Genomic DNA, 15048 nt, shown 5'->3' with positions numbered 1-15048 from the left:
TCTGGTTATCTCCGGGCCTTGGGATGCTGGCAGGCTTGCGTTCCTCTCGCCGTGAACCCTGGCCCTTCTCAACTGCCGACCCCCTCTGCCGAGCGCCGGCCAACACCGGTCCCATAGCCTCCACGGCTCCGAAATGGCGACCATCGACATCACGAAGCCACGCCTTCTCTCTAGGGGCGGGGCCTGAGTTCAGGCTAGAGTGATAGATGCCCGAACCAAGTTTGAAGTCCGCAGCCAGGAGGGTTCGCGCAGAAGCGGAGAGCCGGTGGCGCCGCAGGTCGGGAGGAGGAGCACCGAGTGGAGGGCTCGTTTGCCGGGGCCGCCCGAGAGTCTCTTCGTCGCGGGCGTTGGGGCCGCCATCTTAGATGGCGGGAGTAAGACGAGGGCGAGCGTGAAACAGGAAGGCTTTCCTGCCGCTCTCCTTGGGCCCGGAAGAGGGCCAGCTGGCCCGGCTTTGGGGCGTGTGCCCCGAGGCGCGGAGCGCGAGTGCGACGATGCGGGGACTGCCCGGGGCCCCGTCCCCTGGGCTAGGGACCCGCCGAATGTGACCGCCTCCCGCTCCCTCACCCGCCGCGGGGAGGAGGAGCGGACCAGACGCCGCCGCCGGACGACGGGACACGGAGGCGGCTCGGCTCCTTCAGGTAGGCGGCAGGGCCGGCCCTGGCTGCCGGGGGATCCGGGCGGCCGGGCTGAAGGGGCAGAGTTCCCCGGCGTCCGGGCCTGGGCGGCGTTGATGGAGCGACCCCGCGGCTGCCGGGTGAGGGCCCGGGCCAGGCCGCTGTCACCTCGGGTGGCGCTGGGCGGGCGGGAGCCCTGGGGCCCGGTGTCATGGCCGGCCAGCCGAGTTTCCACATTCCCACTCAAATTTCCTTGTGTTTCGGGGAAACGTGCTAGCGCCACCCCTGTACTCGGTGCACATTCCTTATATTTTGGCAATGGGAAAATCTGCCCAGAATTGCCCCGTATCTACGTTGTCATTCAGGTGGACTAATTTCTTTCTGGTCGCGGAGGGGGTCCCGGTCTTGCATTTTATCTCGGAGTCCGTCACTCAAGTGACACCCTTACAGGGAGGACGAGAAGAATCGGGGACGAGAGGAGGAAGTGGGTCAGTGCCCCACCACAAAGGCATAGGGGCCTCGCCTTGGGTTTCGGGACTCTGTGGGTTACTAATGAAAGGTTTGGGATGCGTATACTGAGGTTTGGCCCTGGGATCCTTTAGAATGAAGATCCAAGGCTGTCTTTTGTGTAAAGTGAGAGCCGCCAGGACGCTTCGGTTCTGCAGCTGCAGAGGTTCTGCAGAGCTAGTCGATGCCCAGAAAGAGGAGTTTGGACATCATGAGAGGAGAGGCGGCTGTGTTCATTCATTGTTCTCTTTTCAGGGCTCTGGGTGTGCCCTCTGGTATTCATTTCTCTGGTGGGAAGAATGTTAGGATCCCCTATGTCTCCTTGAGATGTGACCAGGTTCTAGAGGGTCGTTTAATCTAAGTAGGGACGAATTCAGCCCACGTTCATGGAGTATTTCTGCCTGCTCCGTCCCCTGTGGGCTGAGCGGAGGGAACCTGCTCTTTCTTTCCACCAAGGCGTGAAAACAATGCGCTACGATAAGGATGGACTTACCAAAGTGTTGTGGGAATTTGGAACAGCTAGTTTTGCCTGGGGGAGTTGAGGAAGCTTGAACACTGGAGGGAACTTTTGCGGCCAGTTTTGGACTGATGAGTAAGTGCTTACCAGGTGAGGAGGAGGGAAGAGCATTATAAGCTGAAGGAACCGCTGGTACAAAGGCATAGAGACATGCAGGAGTTGGGATGAATTTGGGGTGCAGGAAGGAAATGGTGAGAGATGAGGGTCTAAAAGAAAAGTTGTGAAGGATCTTTATTGGAGAGAGTGAACTAGTTGATTTAATTTGGATTATTTTAAATGAGTATTCTAATTTTTTCTTGCTGATAACTAATTTCCCCCTTGATGATGTTGAAGCTGATAGTAATTGAAAAGATTTACTGTGTTAAACCCATTTAAGAACATTTTTGGTAAGTGCTTTATGTCAGATGTTTTGCACTTATACAGTGGTGAATGAACTGAACTTCGTATTCCTAGGTGTTGTAAAAGATTTTTCTAAGGTTTTACTTGCTCACCAAAATGTTGACTTTATGCATGTAGTGCACGCTGCTAATACTGCATTTTAAATGGCTGTTGGCAATAAAAACCACGCTGCCCAGTCATGTAGAAATTGGGAGATTATATGAAACAGCTGAAAGTATTTTTAATTTATTAAGTGTGTTGTATATAGTAAACTTTCTTTGCATTGATTCTGTGGTTTACAATTTTGTTATAAAGTCTTTAGCTCTATAAACATAATTTACCCCAAATCGCTGTATTGTTGTGATTAATGCTTATGCTAAAGTGATTATTATGGTCTTAACAGACTTCAGCTAGCAGTTCCTGAGTTTTTCTTGGTTTGTGATGGTTATACTCCACTGAAGAACATTAAGATACTTTTGGCTTGTTTTCACCCTTATCACTTCAAGGGCTAAGCTGTTTAAAATGCAACAGAAACATTTGACCCAGTTGAACACTGGATACTTGGGAAAATAAACCTGCTAGTGTTTCTGATGGAAAAGCTTATCTTTTAGGTATGTGGTGTTTGTGATTAAAAATTGTAGTGGGGTTGCTTAGCCTTGTTAAAACTTTTGTCAGTATTTGAAAAGTGTAAGCCTTCAAAGTAGAAGGTTTGAGTGAAATACATTAGAACATATTTTAAGGGATTTGGGTTAGCAGAAGAAAACAGGGAAACAGATTAAGCTGGTCATTTGTGAAAGGAGCTAAAAGATGAAATGGAGAATGATTAAACATCAAGTATTGTATTACAAGTGCTCTGAAACTAGTTGTGTTTAGTTTAAAACATGCCATTTGTGAAATCCAGAGTAGGTGGTTTGCTCTGAAGATTAAACAACAACTTCTTGGAAGTTAAATTTGAGTTTTCCAGAAGTACTAGGTTACTTATTAAATGGAAAATACAATTAATAACTTTAAATTTCTATTTCAAGTAGTTTGTTAATAGTAGATGTATGATTCTACTACATTTTAATTTCACATAAAACTTTGTTAGTAACCTGCCTAAAAATAGAAAAATGTTACATGAGGGAATGCTTTTGTTTGCATGTTAGGAACATAATAGGCCATACATAATAATCCTGGTCTTGGGAGGAGCTTGTTAGCCAAACAGCATGCCTTAATGTTGACTTGCAGAAGAGAATTTAAATATTGCTTTTGAAAGGCAGTGGACTGTGTGACAGTAGGGGGTTTTTGAAACCACAAAATCGAGCTTGCAAAGGTTTTTTGTTTTTCAAATTGTACAGGTCATGGAAGTCATTTCTTAAAACTGTAGTTGGAAAATTGCTCACCTTGACTAAGTTAATTGGCAAACCAAGAAACACTGGGTTTATTTACGATGAGGTTGTGTAGAGTTAGAAGTTGTCATATTGTGTGTGTGTGTGTGTTTGTGTATGTGTATGGATGGTTAAGAATTCCTATTTGCTAAATTGACTAGGTGCTAAATGTAACACTAGATGTTTGTGTTACAGTTTAGTTAGTATTTCTGGTATAGGGCTAAACTACCTTGCCTATCATCTTCATGATAGTAATGGTTGGGTATTTTATTCTTGCCTTAAAAGTGGAGTAAAAATTTGGGGTGCCTGGGTGGCTCAGTCGTTAAGCGTCTGCCTTAGGCTCAGGTCCCAGGGTCCTGGGATCAAGCCCCCCATTGGGCTCCAGCCCCCCATTGGGCTCCCTGCTCAGCGGGATGCCTGCTTCTCCCTCTCCCACTCCCCCTGTTTGTATTCCTTCTCACACTCTCTCCCTCTCTCTGTCAAATAAATAAATTCTTTAAAAAAATTTTTTTTAAAAATGGAGTAAAAATTCCTTAATTTTGTATTAAAGTTTTCATCTTTCATTTTACAGTAGCTTGAATCATTTTGTTCCTCCATTTCTCCCGGAATACTTGTGTAGCTCTCAATGATTTTCGTGATTAACTTCAGAGCTTTTAGCCTTTCTTCTAAAATTGCTCCTAAAATCTCAGTTTTTAACCAAGGAAAATGTCAAGTGGGTGTTGTTTCTTTGTTATTGGTTTTGGCCCAGGCTATCTCAAGTCTCTTTGGCAAATCACTCACAAAGTGTGTTAATTGCTTCACATTCCAATCAGTGTACATAGTTTTTCTTGAGGAACACTTGATACATAGTTTTATTTTTAGACCAGATTCTAAGGGAGTTTATGGGGTGGGGATTAACAATCCTAAAGCTAGTTTCAAATTTTAAAATCTTTGTGATTTTGAGATTGTTGGTATTTTTGGTTAATGAATGGAAAGCAGCAGGCAATGACAATCAATGTTTTAGGGGTCCCAGTATGTTTAAATGCTGGTGAGGACCTTGTGGATTTTACTGGTGTCCTCTTCCTCCTCTTTCTACCTGTTGGATTCCATTGATTGTCATATAGTAACAAGCATAAGCACATTTTTACTGTTGGAATCAAGATCTTCTATTTATTTTCTACAATCCTGCTATGGAAAACAAAACTGGTCTTAACTTCTTTGAAGCTACTTAATACTAGGCATCACATTTGGACAGTGTTTACTTTTTTCCATCCATGTACATTTCTGATGGAAGAGTCAGGCTAGTTATTGTTTAACTGTGTTAATATGTCTTTAAAATTGAGTTTTCATTCCTTTTTTCTTTTCTTTCTTTTTTTTTTTTTTTTTAAGTAATCTCTACACCCAACGTGGGGCTCGAATTTACAACCTGGAGATCGAGTCGCGTGCTCTACCGATTGAGCCAGCCAGGTCTTAATCTAGGTATTTCTGAGGGATCCTTTTCAACCACGGATAGCTTTTAACATCTGTCCATTACCCGGGTTTGGGATAGATGAAATCCTGAATTTTCCCTGGAAGAATATGACTTTTGTTCTCTGTGGCAAATCTCATTAGGAAGCTCAGAGTTTCTTTTTTTTTTTTTTAATAAAAGATTTTATTTATTTATTTGACAGAGAAAGACACAGCGAGAGAGGGAACACAAGCAGGGGGAGTGGGAGAGGGAGAAGCAGGCTTCCAGTTGAGCAGGGAGCCCGATGTGGGGCTCAATCCCAGGACCCTGGGATTATGACCTGGGCGGAAGGCAGATGCTTAACGACTGAGCCACCCAGGCGCCCCGGAAGCTCAGAGTTTCTATGAGAGGCATTTCTCTGGATCCAGAAGATCATTCAGAAAGGAGCTATTATTTGCATTTAAGAGAATTTGTTTACAATAGAAAAGACTGGAAAGAGTTCAAATGTCCAGCAATAGTGAAATGATTAAGTAAATGGTGGTACAGCTACTTGATGGGGCACTGTACTTGTCATTAAATACGGATTATATGAAGCATTGATGACATGGAAAATGCTGAACACAAAATTATGTATCTGGAATGATTACAGTTGTATAAAAAATACAGTGGAATATTGTTCAGTAATGAAAAGAAATGGTGTACTGATATATTCTCCAACATATATAAACCTTGCAAACATTATATTAAATGAAAGAAGCCAGTCATAAAACACCACATATTGTATGATTCCATTTGTATGAAATGTCCAGAATAAGCTAGTCCACAGAGACCGAATGTAGGTTAGTGGTTGCCAGGAGCTGTGGAGGGAGTGGGGAATGGGTAGCGACTGTGATAGGGGTTTTTTTGGGGAGTGATGAAAATGTTCTCAGATTGATTGTGGAGATGGATTCGCAACTCTGAATATAATAAAAATCATTGAATTGCACACTTCCAGTGGGTGAGTTATATGGTATGTGAATTATATCTCAGGCTGTTTAAAAAAAATCTCAAAACCTACTCATAGGAAGAAAATACATGTAGATGTTAACAGTGGTTGTTAAACAGTAGAAATAAGGATAATGTTCTTTGTACTATCTGTATTCTCTGAATGTGTTGCTTTTATAATAGAAAAATGCATTTAAGAAAGTTAATTAATTGTATTCATGGTGTGGATCTTTATGTTACCCCAAACATTTAGTAGCTGTTAGATTCCATTGACAACTATATTTTTGAGCTTCTTTCAGCCTTTTTCTTTTTTCTCCAGATTGTCAGGCTTTTCTTACTATTTGCCTTGACTATTGTTAGAACCTCTGGAGTGAACTCTTTTTTCTTATTTCTTCCCATGGCTGTGCTTTCTCCACACTGCTGTCAGATTCACTCTTACTGTGCGGATTCTTAAAAATTAAATTTTATTAATTTTTTTTGAATAGATAATAGTTTCACATGCCACAAAATTCAAAGGATACAGAAATTTAAGAAGAGTAAGGTTGTGCAGAGTAATTCTACCTCCCCCTTTGTTTCCCAGCTACCCAGCTTTCTTTCAGAGAGGGAAATAATGGGGTTTTTATGTATCTTTTTTTTTTTTAAGATTTTATTTATTCGACAGAGAGTGTGTGAGCACACAAGCAGGGGGAGCTAGACGGAGAGGGAGAAGTAGGCTCCCTGCTGAGCAGAGAGCCCAGCATGGGGTTCAATCCCAGGGGATCAGGACCTGAGCTGAAGGCAGACCTGGGCTGAAGGCAGACCCTGAACCGACTGAGCCACCCAGGCGCTCTTTATGTATCCTATTTTGTGATGTTAACAAGAATATTCAAATGTAGATGTGCTGGCCTTACTTCTGTTCGCAAATCTTCCAAGAGTCTCCATTGCTTATCAGACTAAACATACTTCTTGCTTAATGTAGATTCCTCATACTATCTTTGGTGGAATGCAAAGGCTTTTTTTTCCCCCCTTTTTTTAAGCACTTATGTAGGTGCGGGCTAGTGTGCTTAGTGCAGGGTGAATGAGGCAAGTTCCTGCCTTCAACTACCTTATCTAATGAGGAGAGATTGACACAATTTCCTCACTTTTATCTGTTCCTCTTTTAAGAGCCATTTTGAACACCATCTTCTAAATATCATTTCCTGATCTTTTTTTCCTGTTCTCACTCATTATTTTGTTTCCTTCCTTGAGCCCCACCTTTAAACTTTGCATTTATTTTTCTTATGGCCTTTATCATGTAATCATTTCTGAGTTTACTATCCCATTAGATCATAAACTGAAATTAATGCTTCCTACTCTATATGCAGTTCCTTATTTATTGATATTTGTAAAAAACTTTTCCTTTGAGAGGCTGAGGGACCATGTTTGTGTGCTTCAGTGAAAGTGTTGAGTCTACATTCCAACACTTAATACTAGGTTTTATAAGACCTTCTATTTAAACTTAAATGATTTCTTTTTTTTTGTACTATGCACTATAGATTTTATATGTATGTATTGTGACATACATGAAAGTATTTGTTTACTTCTTTCCTTAGAAGATTGTACCTTAATCACCTTTGACTACCCAGAGTTTAGCATAATGGGTGATACCTGATTGCAGCCAATTTGTTGAGTGTAAGGTGCTAAGTAGTGTTAATTGAATTGAATTTTTTGTATAGATATCCTACAACTCTGGCTGGACTTAACTTCCTTAAAGGTGGGGCATATCTTACTCTTGTTTATAAATCTCCAGTTCTTAAAACTTTGTCTTGATTATGTAACGAACATTAACTGAATGAGTGGAGATTCAGAGGTTAATCACCTGTGGACTTAGTTCCTTCCTACTGTCCATCACAAACACACAAATGCTTACTATTAAGAGGATATACTTACTAAACTCAAACTCAGAATTTTGTAACTTAGGATATCTGTTGAAGGAGTCATCTTGCTTATTATCCTCTCCCTCTGTGGGGCATTATTTGTAGATTGCTTTGGGTTCTCACTGCCAGCTCCATGAGGACATTTGCCTGCTTTAGCAGCTCCCTGATTCACTGGCCCAAGCACTCTTGTCATGCTGGCTATTTCCTTCTGTGTTCATAGGCTTTATACATGGAAGAGAATTTTAACCAGAGAGAATGTGAGGGGGTATGTGATATTCTACCTTCCTTCATGTTAGTCTGGACTGGAATTAGAGTGCAATTGTGAATTGTGAGAGTAGAGATCATGCATGACCTTCATGACTCATATTTAGCTGACAGTGTGAAATGGGCCCCTTAGGCTTTTTTGGAGGGGGACAGGTAAACTATACATAAAATTTACCATTTTAACATATTTGAGTGTCCTATTCAGTGGCATTAAGTACATTCACAGCATTGTGCAACCATCACCAATACCTATTTCCAGAACATTTCCATCATCCCAAACAGAACCTGTACCCATTAAACAAAACTCACCATTCCTTTTTATTTATCTTTGGTAAATTCTACTTTCTCTCTATGAATTCACTCATTTCAAGTACCTCATATAAGGGAAAATCATGCAGAATTTGTGATATTGCATCTGGTTTATTTTAATGTTTTTCCAAGGCCCATCCATATTGTACCATGTATCAAAATTTCATTCCTTTTTATGGATGAATAATATTCCTGTGGGTGTGGGTGTGTGTAAGGTATTTTGTTTATCCATTCATCTGTTGATGGATTCTTGGGTTGTTTCCACCTTTTGGCTGTTGTGAATAATGCTGCTGTGAATATTCGTTTATGAGTATCTGTTTGAGTCTCTGCTTTCAGTTCTTTTGAGTGTGTGCCTAGGAGTGGAACTGCTGGATCATTTGGTAATTTGGTTTTAACTTTTTGAAGAACTGCCAAACTGTTTTCCACAGAAACTGCACCATTTTACATTTCCACCAGCAATACATGAGGGTTCCAATTTCTTTACATCCTTGTCAACGCTTGTTATTTTCCTTTTTTTTTTTTTTTTAAATAGTAACTATCCTAATGGATGTGAAGTGGTGCTAGGCTTTTTTCTTACTGCTTATTAAATCTAATGAGCAAACAAACTTAGAAGTTGGCTATATTTGCAGCTGATGGATTTTTTTCACCCTTATAAATGTATTTGTACATAATGCTCTTCAAAGAGGTATCACACAACTAATGACTCATCTTTTTTGAAAAGAATAAACTTTTTTGAGAAGTCTAGTTGGTGTAGTTTCTTTATGCCCTATATCCTTTTACCCTAAAGTGTATTCTGTCAACTAGTGAAAGGTGATTTCAGTTAATCCTGCGAGATAGGATCTATTAAGTGAAAAAAGTAGAGTACAAAAATTAATACACAAAGATCTCATCTTTATGAAGAAAAATATTTACAAGTGTATATATATATTTTTAAAGATTTTATTTGACAGAGAGAGAGTACAAGTAGGCAGAGAGGCAGGCAGAGGGAGAGGGAGAAGCAGGCTCTCCGCTGAGCAGGGAGCCCGATGTGGGGCTCGATCCCAGAACCCTGGGATCATGACCTGAGCCGAAGGCAGACGCTTAACTGACTGAGCCACCCAGCGCCCCTACAAGTGTATATTTATGCATAGAAAAGATTAGATACATATATCCACGAATGTTGCCAAGGGCCATCTATAGGTTATTATCTTTTGTATTATTCAGACCGCCCCCATGAACATGTATTCTGTAATTAGTGGTGTTCTTTTTTTTTTTTTTTAAGATGTTTTAGAGCACTTGTGCATGAGCACGGGGGATGGGGTGGGGTGGGACAGAGGAAGAGAATCCTGAAGCAGACCCCTTGCTGAGTGTGGAGCCCCACACGGGTCTCAATCCCAGGACCCTGAAATCATGACCTGAGCCAAAATCAAGAGTTGGTTGCTTTAACGGACTGAGCCACTGAGGTGCCCCTGTAATTATTGGAAAATATAAATTATTACAAAAAACCTTTGTATGCACGTGCATATGACATCTGTATGGGATTACAAGCATGGAGAAAATACCAAAAAAGTAATAGGAGAGGGCGCCTGGGTGGCTCAGTTGGTTAAGCAACTGCCTTCGGCTCAGGTCATGATCCTGGAGTCCCGGGATCGAGTCCCGCATCGGGCTCCCTGCTCAGCGGGGAGTCTGCTTCTCCCTCTGACCCTCGTCCCTCTCATGCTCTCTGTCTCTCATTATCTCTCTCTCAAATAAATAAATAAAATCTTTAAAAAAAAAAAAAAAGTAATAGGTTGTTAACATAGGTTACTTGGTGGGGTTAGATGGGGGAAGAAAGGGAAGGAGGGATTTAAAAAAACATTTAGGTGCTATAGAAGAAGCAGAGTAACAATTTTAGAGGGTACTGAGGATGAGGAGGGGTTGCTATTTATAATGGGTGTGTTTGTAAAGTTATTAAATAGGAAGATTTAAAATAAAAGGAAAACAAAGTTGTGTAAAAAGTAAAAGACAGTACTGTTCTTCATCAGACTTGTTTCCAAACTTTTCCTCTACTCTACTCCCTGGATACACTTTGGCTTTTATTTTACCTCTGCATCTATCTATTGAAATGCTACCCCTTCTAGTTCAAGTACTATAGTGAAGTCATCCTTAACAGTCCATCTCTTTTTCCACTCAAGCCAGAAGTAACCTTTCCACACTCCCAATTTCAGACTTGGTTTCAGTTTAGGTTGTGATCTCTCTTTAGGTCGTGAGATGGAGTTCAGTGAGGAGTCAGCTTCAGATTCCCGTTGTCTCTTTCAAATAAATCTTTAAAAAAGTCACCAACCCCCCCCCCCAAAAAAAGACTGCCACATTTTGTAGGACTGCTTGTTATCCTGAAAGTTCTTAGCACAATGCCTAGCACATAGTCAGTCTTTAGTAAATGATGGTTTTCCTCTACTTCAAAAGCTTCTGGAAGGAAAGGGGCAATGTCTGAATTTTATATTCTTCAAAGCAGGTAGCAGTTAAAAGTAGATTCTTAGAAATTGTTGAATGAATAGTGCTCCTTATTCTTTTTTTCCTCTCAGTTCTATGCCTGGGTGCAGTATATACAAAAGCATCTGGTTCCTTAGATTATATATTAATATTTTTATGTGGTAGATAGTGATTTAGTATTGGTGAAAAAACGTTAAGATAAATATTGTAATTCTATCTTTTCTCCATTAATATCTTATTCAGATACTTGAGCACCTAATTTTATGTAAGGTGTACTATACTGGATGATGGAGTATAACAAGATGTAAGAAATATAGTTCTTTTCCTTAAGGCATTCATACTTTGGTATATAATTACATAGGTTACATTTTCATGTTTTTTTAATCCCGTGGCAAAGTATCTGGGTATAATTTAGAGCTTTAATGAGTTAATGGTCTAATTACAGGGAAAACTTGTGCACATGTCCTTGTTTTAAGAAAATTACTCTTGAAAAGTTGATTTAAAATATTTTCTGAAAAAAAAAGATGCTATAGATTTTTACAGGTGCCTTCTTGTAATTCTACAAAATTCTTAAAGCAAGCAAGGTGGGTACCTTTGGGGATACCACTAAAGACTAAGGAAATCTTTTCTATATGAGAGCGATTGACTCTGGAAGGAATGATAGGAGATTTGACTGAATCAGGTGGTTACTTCTTGAAATAGTTCTGCCAAGTTGTAAACATGAAGGACTACCTCCTATCTCAAGGATAAATTCCAGTGTCTGCCTGTGCCAGTGTGCAGAATAGTGGATTTATTTATTTTATATTTCATGTCTTTATTCTTGAGGAAAGCAAAATGCTATTTTTTAAGTTCCTTGTTGATTATGCAAGATTTGCCACTAAAATTCATGCCTTTTATGTGGAATAGAAATTAGCAGTACAGGGTTGCCTGGCTGGCTCAGTTGGTAGAGCATGCAGCTCTTGATCTGAGGTTTGTGAGTTCAAGCCCCACATTGGGCATAGAGGTTACATTTAAAAAAATTATAAGTAAATAAACAATTTAATGATAAAAGGTTAAGTCAGTGTTTCCAGGTATTAGCAGGCTGAGATATCTGGGTGGTTTTTGTTTCCCTTCCTTCCCCTGTGACTGTGCAGCCAACTTACTGCCTCATTATTACCTGGCCATGAGAATGTTCATCCCTAAACCAGATTGTATTTGTGCATTGTATATTTTGGTACTTTTGTTAATGGTATACTTTGTAAATGGGTCTGTTTATTTTTAAATTAGCAGTTACTGCCTAAATAAAGAAACTGACAGGTTTGGAGATGAAAAGTAAAACTTGGGCTGAAAGAGTTCAAGATAAAGTGACTTTAAATTAAAAATAACGAAAAACTAATTTGTGGCAAGAGTTAAAAATGAAATTGTTCCTAGAGGTCTTTTACTGTGGAGCTGATTGCTTTAACATATCGTTTTGAACTAGCTGATTTTTAACTTGTATTTTTAAACCAATTACTTTTTAAAAAGTTAGAATCTTTTCTAAACTTGGGCAGCCTTGGCTTGCTAACTTTTAGAAGGGTAAAGTGTCACATTTCCTCATGTGCCTTTATGCTGCCCAGTCATCTGATGAGGTTGCCAGTTTGTGGTCAGAAATTGAGAAAGAGGAGTGAGGAAACTCAAAATATTGACACACACACCACCTTGCAGTGCATCAGGGTGCCCTTTTGGACTGGTTGGAAAACTGTAACCTAAGCCTTTTCCAAACTAGACATATTATTTCCTAGCTTGGATGAAATGACATTTGATTTTTTAAGTATTGGAGCATGTCCGTCAGCAGAAACTTTTTCTGGGTGAGGGTGATTTTTTCCAGTGTTGTGTGACCAACTGAATAATAATAATAATGATAAAAGAACAAAACACTTCCTAAAGGAAGCTTGGGGAAATCATGAGAAATTGATCACCCGATCTCTCAGGTGGACCAAGGCTTGACTGAAGAAAGGAATGAGCTTAAAGGAGAAGTGAATAGTGAAGTTGCATTATAAGCACTTTAAAATATAAGTATTCAGTTATGTTTTCACTCTGCCAAAAAAATAAAGTTTTTTAATAGTGCAGGCAATTTCAGCCACCATTACTCATTCTGAGTATTTGTTCTTAAGAGATTTTTTATTGCATTTGAAAAAACTGATCTATTTTGTTATTCTCAATTCTCACAAGCCTTATAGTTTGACTGTGGCACAGTTGAGTATGATTCTTTTTTGTCTAAAGATACATTAAAAACAACAACAAAAAAGACCTATAGCTTACCTTTGTTGACTACTGCCTGCCATGTTCTTTTAAGAGCTGACCTTAATTCATTTAATCTTCCCAGCAGCCTGATGATACAGGTAAATTATGATCTTCATTTTAAAGAGGAAGAAAGAGAGACCTAGAGTAAATACCCTAAATACAGCCCATCTATTTGGGGAGAGATTAAAGGGATTTTCTAGGGTAATTTCGACTCCGTCCTACACCCTATCTTCACCCTAGAATTTAGCCCCTATGTATGATGCAGACTTAGTGTTTTTGTTAGAATTCTGGGAATGCCTTCCACTTCATAATTCTCTTTATAATCCATGGTAGTTCTATTTCCTTCTTACAAGCCATATATTATTGACCCCTCCTAATCCCTGTATTACGTTTTAAACTAAATTCTGAAGTTATTGAAGGCAGGGATCTGGGTCTTAAACTAATTTGCCTCTCCAAGTACTTATTTTTCATAGAACCCTCAGAGATAGCTTTGAAAAGAGTTTTTTTTCCTTAACTTTTGTTGACCTAAATGGAAACACTTATTTCCATTATTCTTTTTTTCTGTAAGATGATAATCATTTTGCTAATACTTTATATGTGAACACTTCAATATTTGATGTAGGGATTTAGTTCAAAATAACACTTTTGGAAAAATTCTTTCTAAAATGTTTTCTTTCCCCACTAAACAGTGTTTCATAAACTTCTAGGAAACATCCTATCACTTATGTGTAAAGCATACCCAGTTTATGCAAGCACAGGGTGAGGATTTTGAGTTTACACTGAAGCCTTTAATCTAAAGCTTAGAGTGATTGGGGTTACTCACCTGATACTTTATCTTAAACATTTATCACTTAATGGAGGGACTTCTCTTTTTGGAAAGTTTTCTGTGCGAATTTTGCCAATTTTTATGAGAGTGTTTAAAATGCTTGGAATGGGTGGCTCAGTGGAGCGTCCGACTCTGGATTTCGGCTCAGGTCATAATCTCAGGGTCGTGAGATTGAGCCCCAGGTTGGCCTCTAAGGTGGGCGTGGTGTCCGCTTGAGATTCTCTCTCTCCTTCCTTTTCCCCTCCCCCTGTGCGTCTCTCTCTCAATAAATAAATAAGTAAATACATAAAATCTTTAAAAAAGATTCCTGGGGCGCCTGGGTGGCTCAGTTGGTTAAGTGGCTGCCTTCAGCTCAGGCTATGATCCCAGGGTCCTGGGATCGAGCCCCGCATCGGGCTCCCTGCTCCAAGGGGAGCCTGTTTCTCCCTCTCCATGTGCCTGCATGTGCACGTGCTCTCTCTCTTTCTCTGTCAAATAAATAAATAAAATATATCGAAAAGAATTTAAAAAGATGCTTGGAGTTTTATGTAATAGGTAATTCTCTGAAAAGTGAGCATAGTGGGAAGATATCTAAAATGATTTATTGGCTTTTATTTTAAAGCCTCATTATACAATTAATTAAAGCTGCGTAGAGACACATCTTTGGAATTGTATTATGATCAGAATGGCTGTTAGTGGCTTTAAAAATTATGAACTACTTTGTTTATTTCATTATTACCATTTCTCCTGCTTTATATTCCCAATCTATTTTCTGATTTTCTGATTTATCAGAAAGATATTTAAGTGTTAGAATACTTGAATTAGTTTACTGGTTAAAATATAAACTGACATATACTTCAAATACAACTGTATATCATATAGTGTTAAAAGAACTACTTTTACCTGTATTTTACTTAAAGAGCAGTGAGTTGGGATATTTTATATTTTTCTTACGCATCAAGTCACTGTAAGTTGTACATGGCTTATTTTCTCTCTCTCTTTTTTTTTTTTTTTTTAAAGATTTTTTATTTATTTGACAGAGAGACAGTGAAAGAGGGAACACAAGCAGGGGCAGTGGGAGAGGGAGAAGCAGGCCTCCCGCTGAGTAGGGAGCCTGATATGGGGCTCTATCTCAGGACCTAGAGATCATGACCTGAGCCGAAGGCAGATGCTTAACCCACTGAGCCACCCAGGGACCCCTAAGTATTTTTTATTTTTTAAATCAGTGTGTTGTAATAGAGCTGGGATTTACAGTCTGAGGATTTG

The 15048-nt window shown here is 39.6% G+C and overlaps 1 protein-coding gene across 2 annotated transcripts in view; it reads left to right on the top strand.

Moving 5' to 3' along the window:
* The first annotated feature begins 261 nt into the window (after positions 1-261).
* Positions 262-15048, top strand: part of RAF1 (Raf-1 proto-oncogene, serine/threonine kinase) — a 75137-nt gene continuing 60350 nt past the window's right edge. Inside the window, exon 1 of one of the 2 annotated variants that reach the window (XM_032411959.1) lies at positions 262-641. The gene's annotated coding sequence lies outside the window, so the exon portion shown is untranslated. The remainder of the gene's footprint in view (positions 642-15048) is intronic. The other variant, XM_032411960.1, reaches the window with a different exon arrangement.

This window comes from Phoca vitulina, unplaced genomic scaffold (assembly GCF_004348235.1).
Source record: "Phoca vitulina isolate PV1807 unplaced genomic scaffold, GSC_HSeal_1.0 scaffold13, whole genome shotgun sequence".
Taxonomy (NCBI): domain Eukaryota; kingdom Metazoa; phylum Chordata; class Mammalia; order Carnivora; family Phocidae; genus Phoca; species Phoca vitulina.
This window is presented reverse-complemented; position numbering and strand designations above follow the sequence as displayed.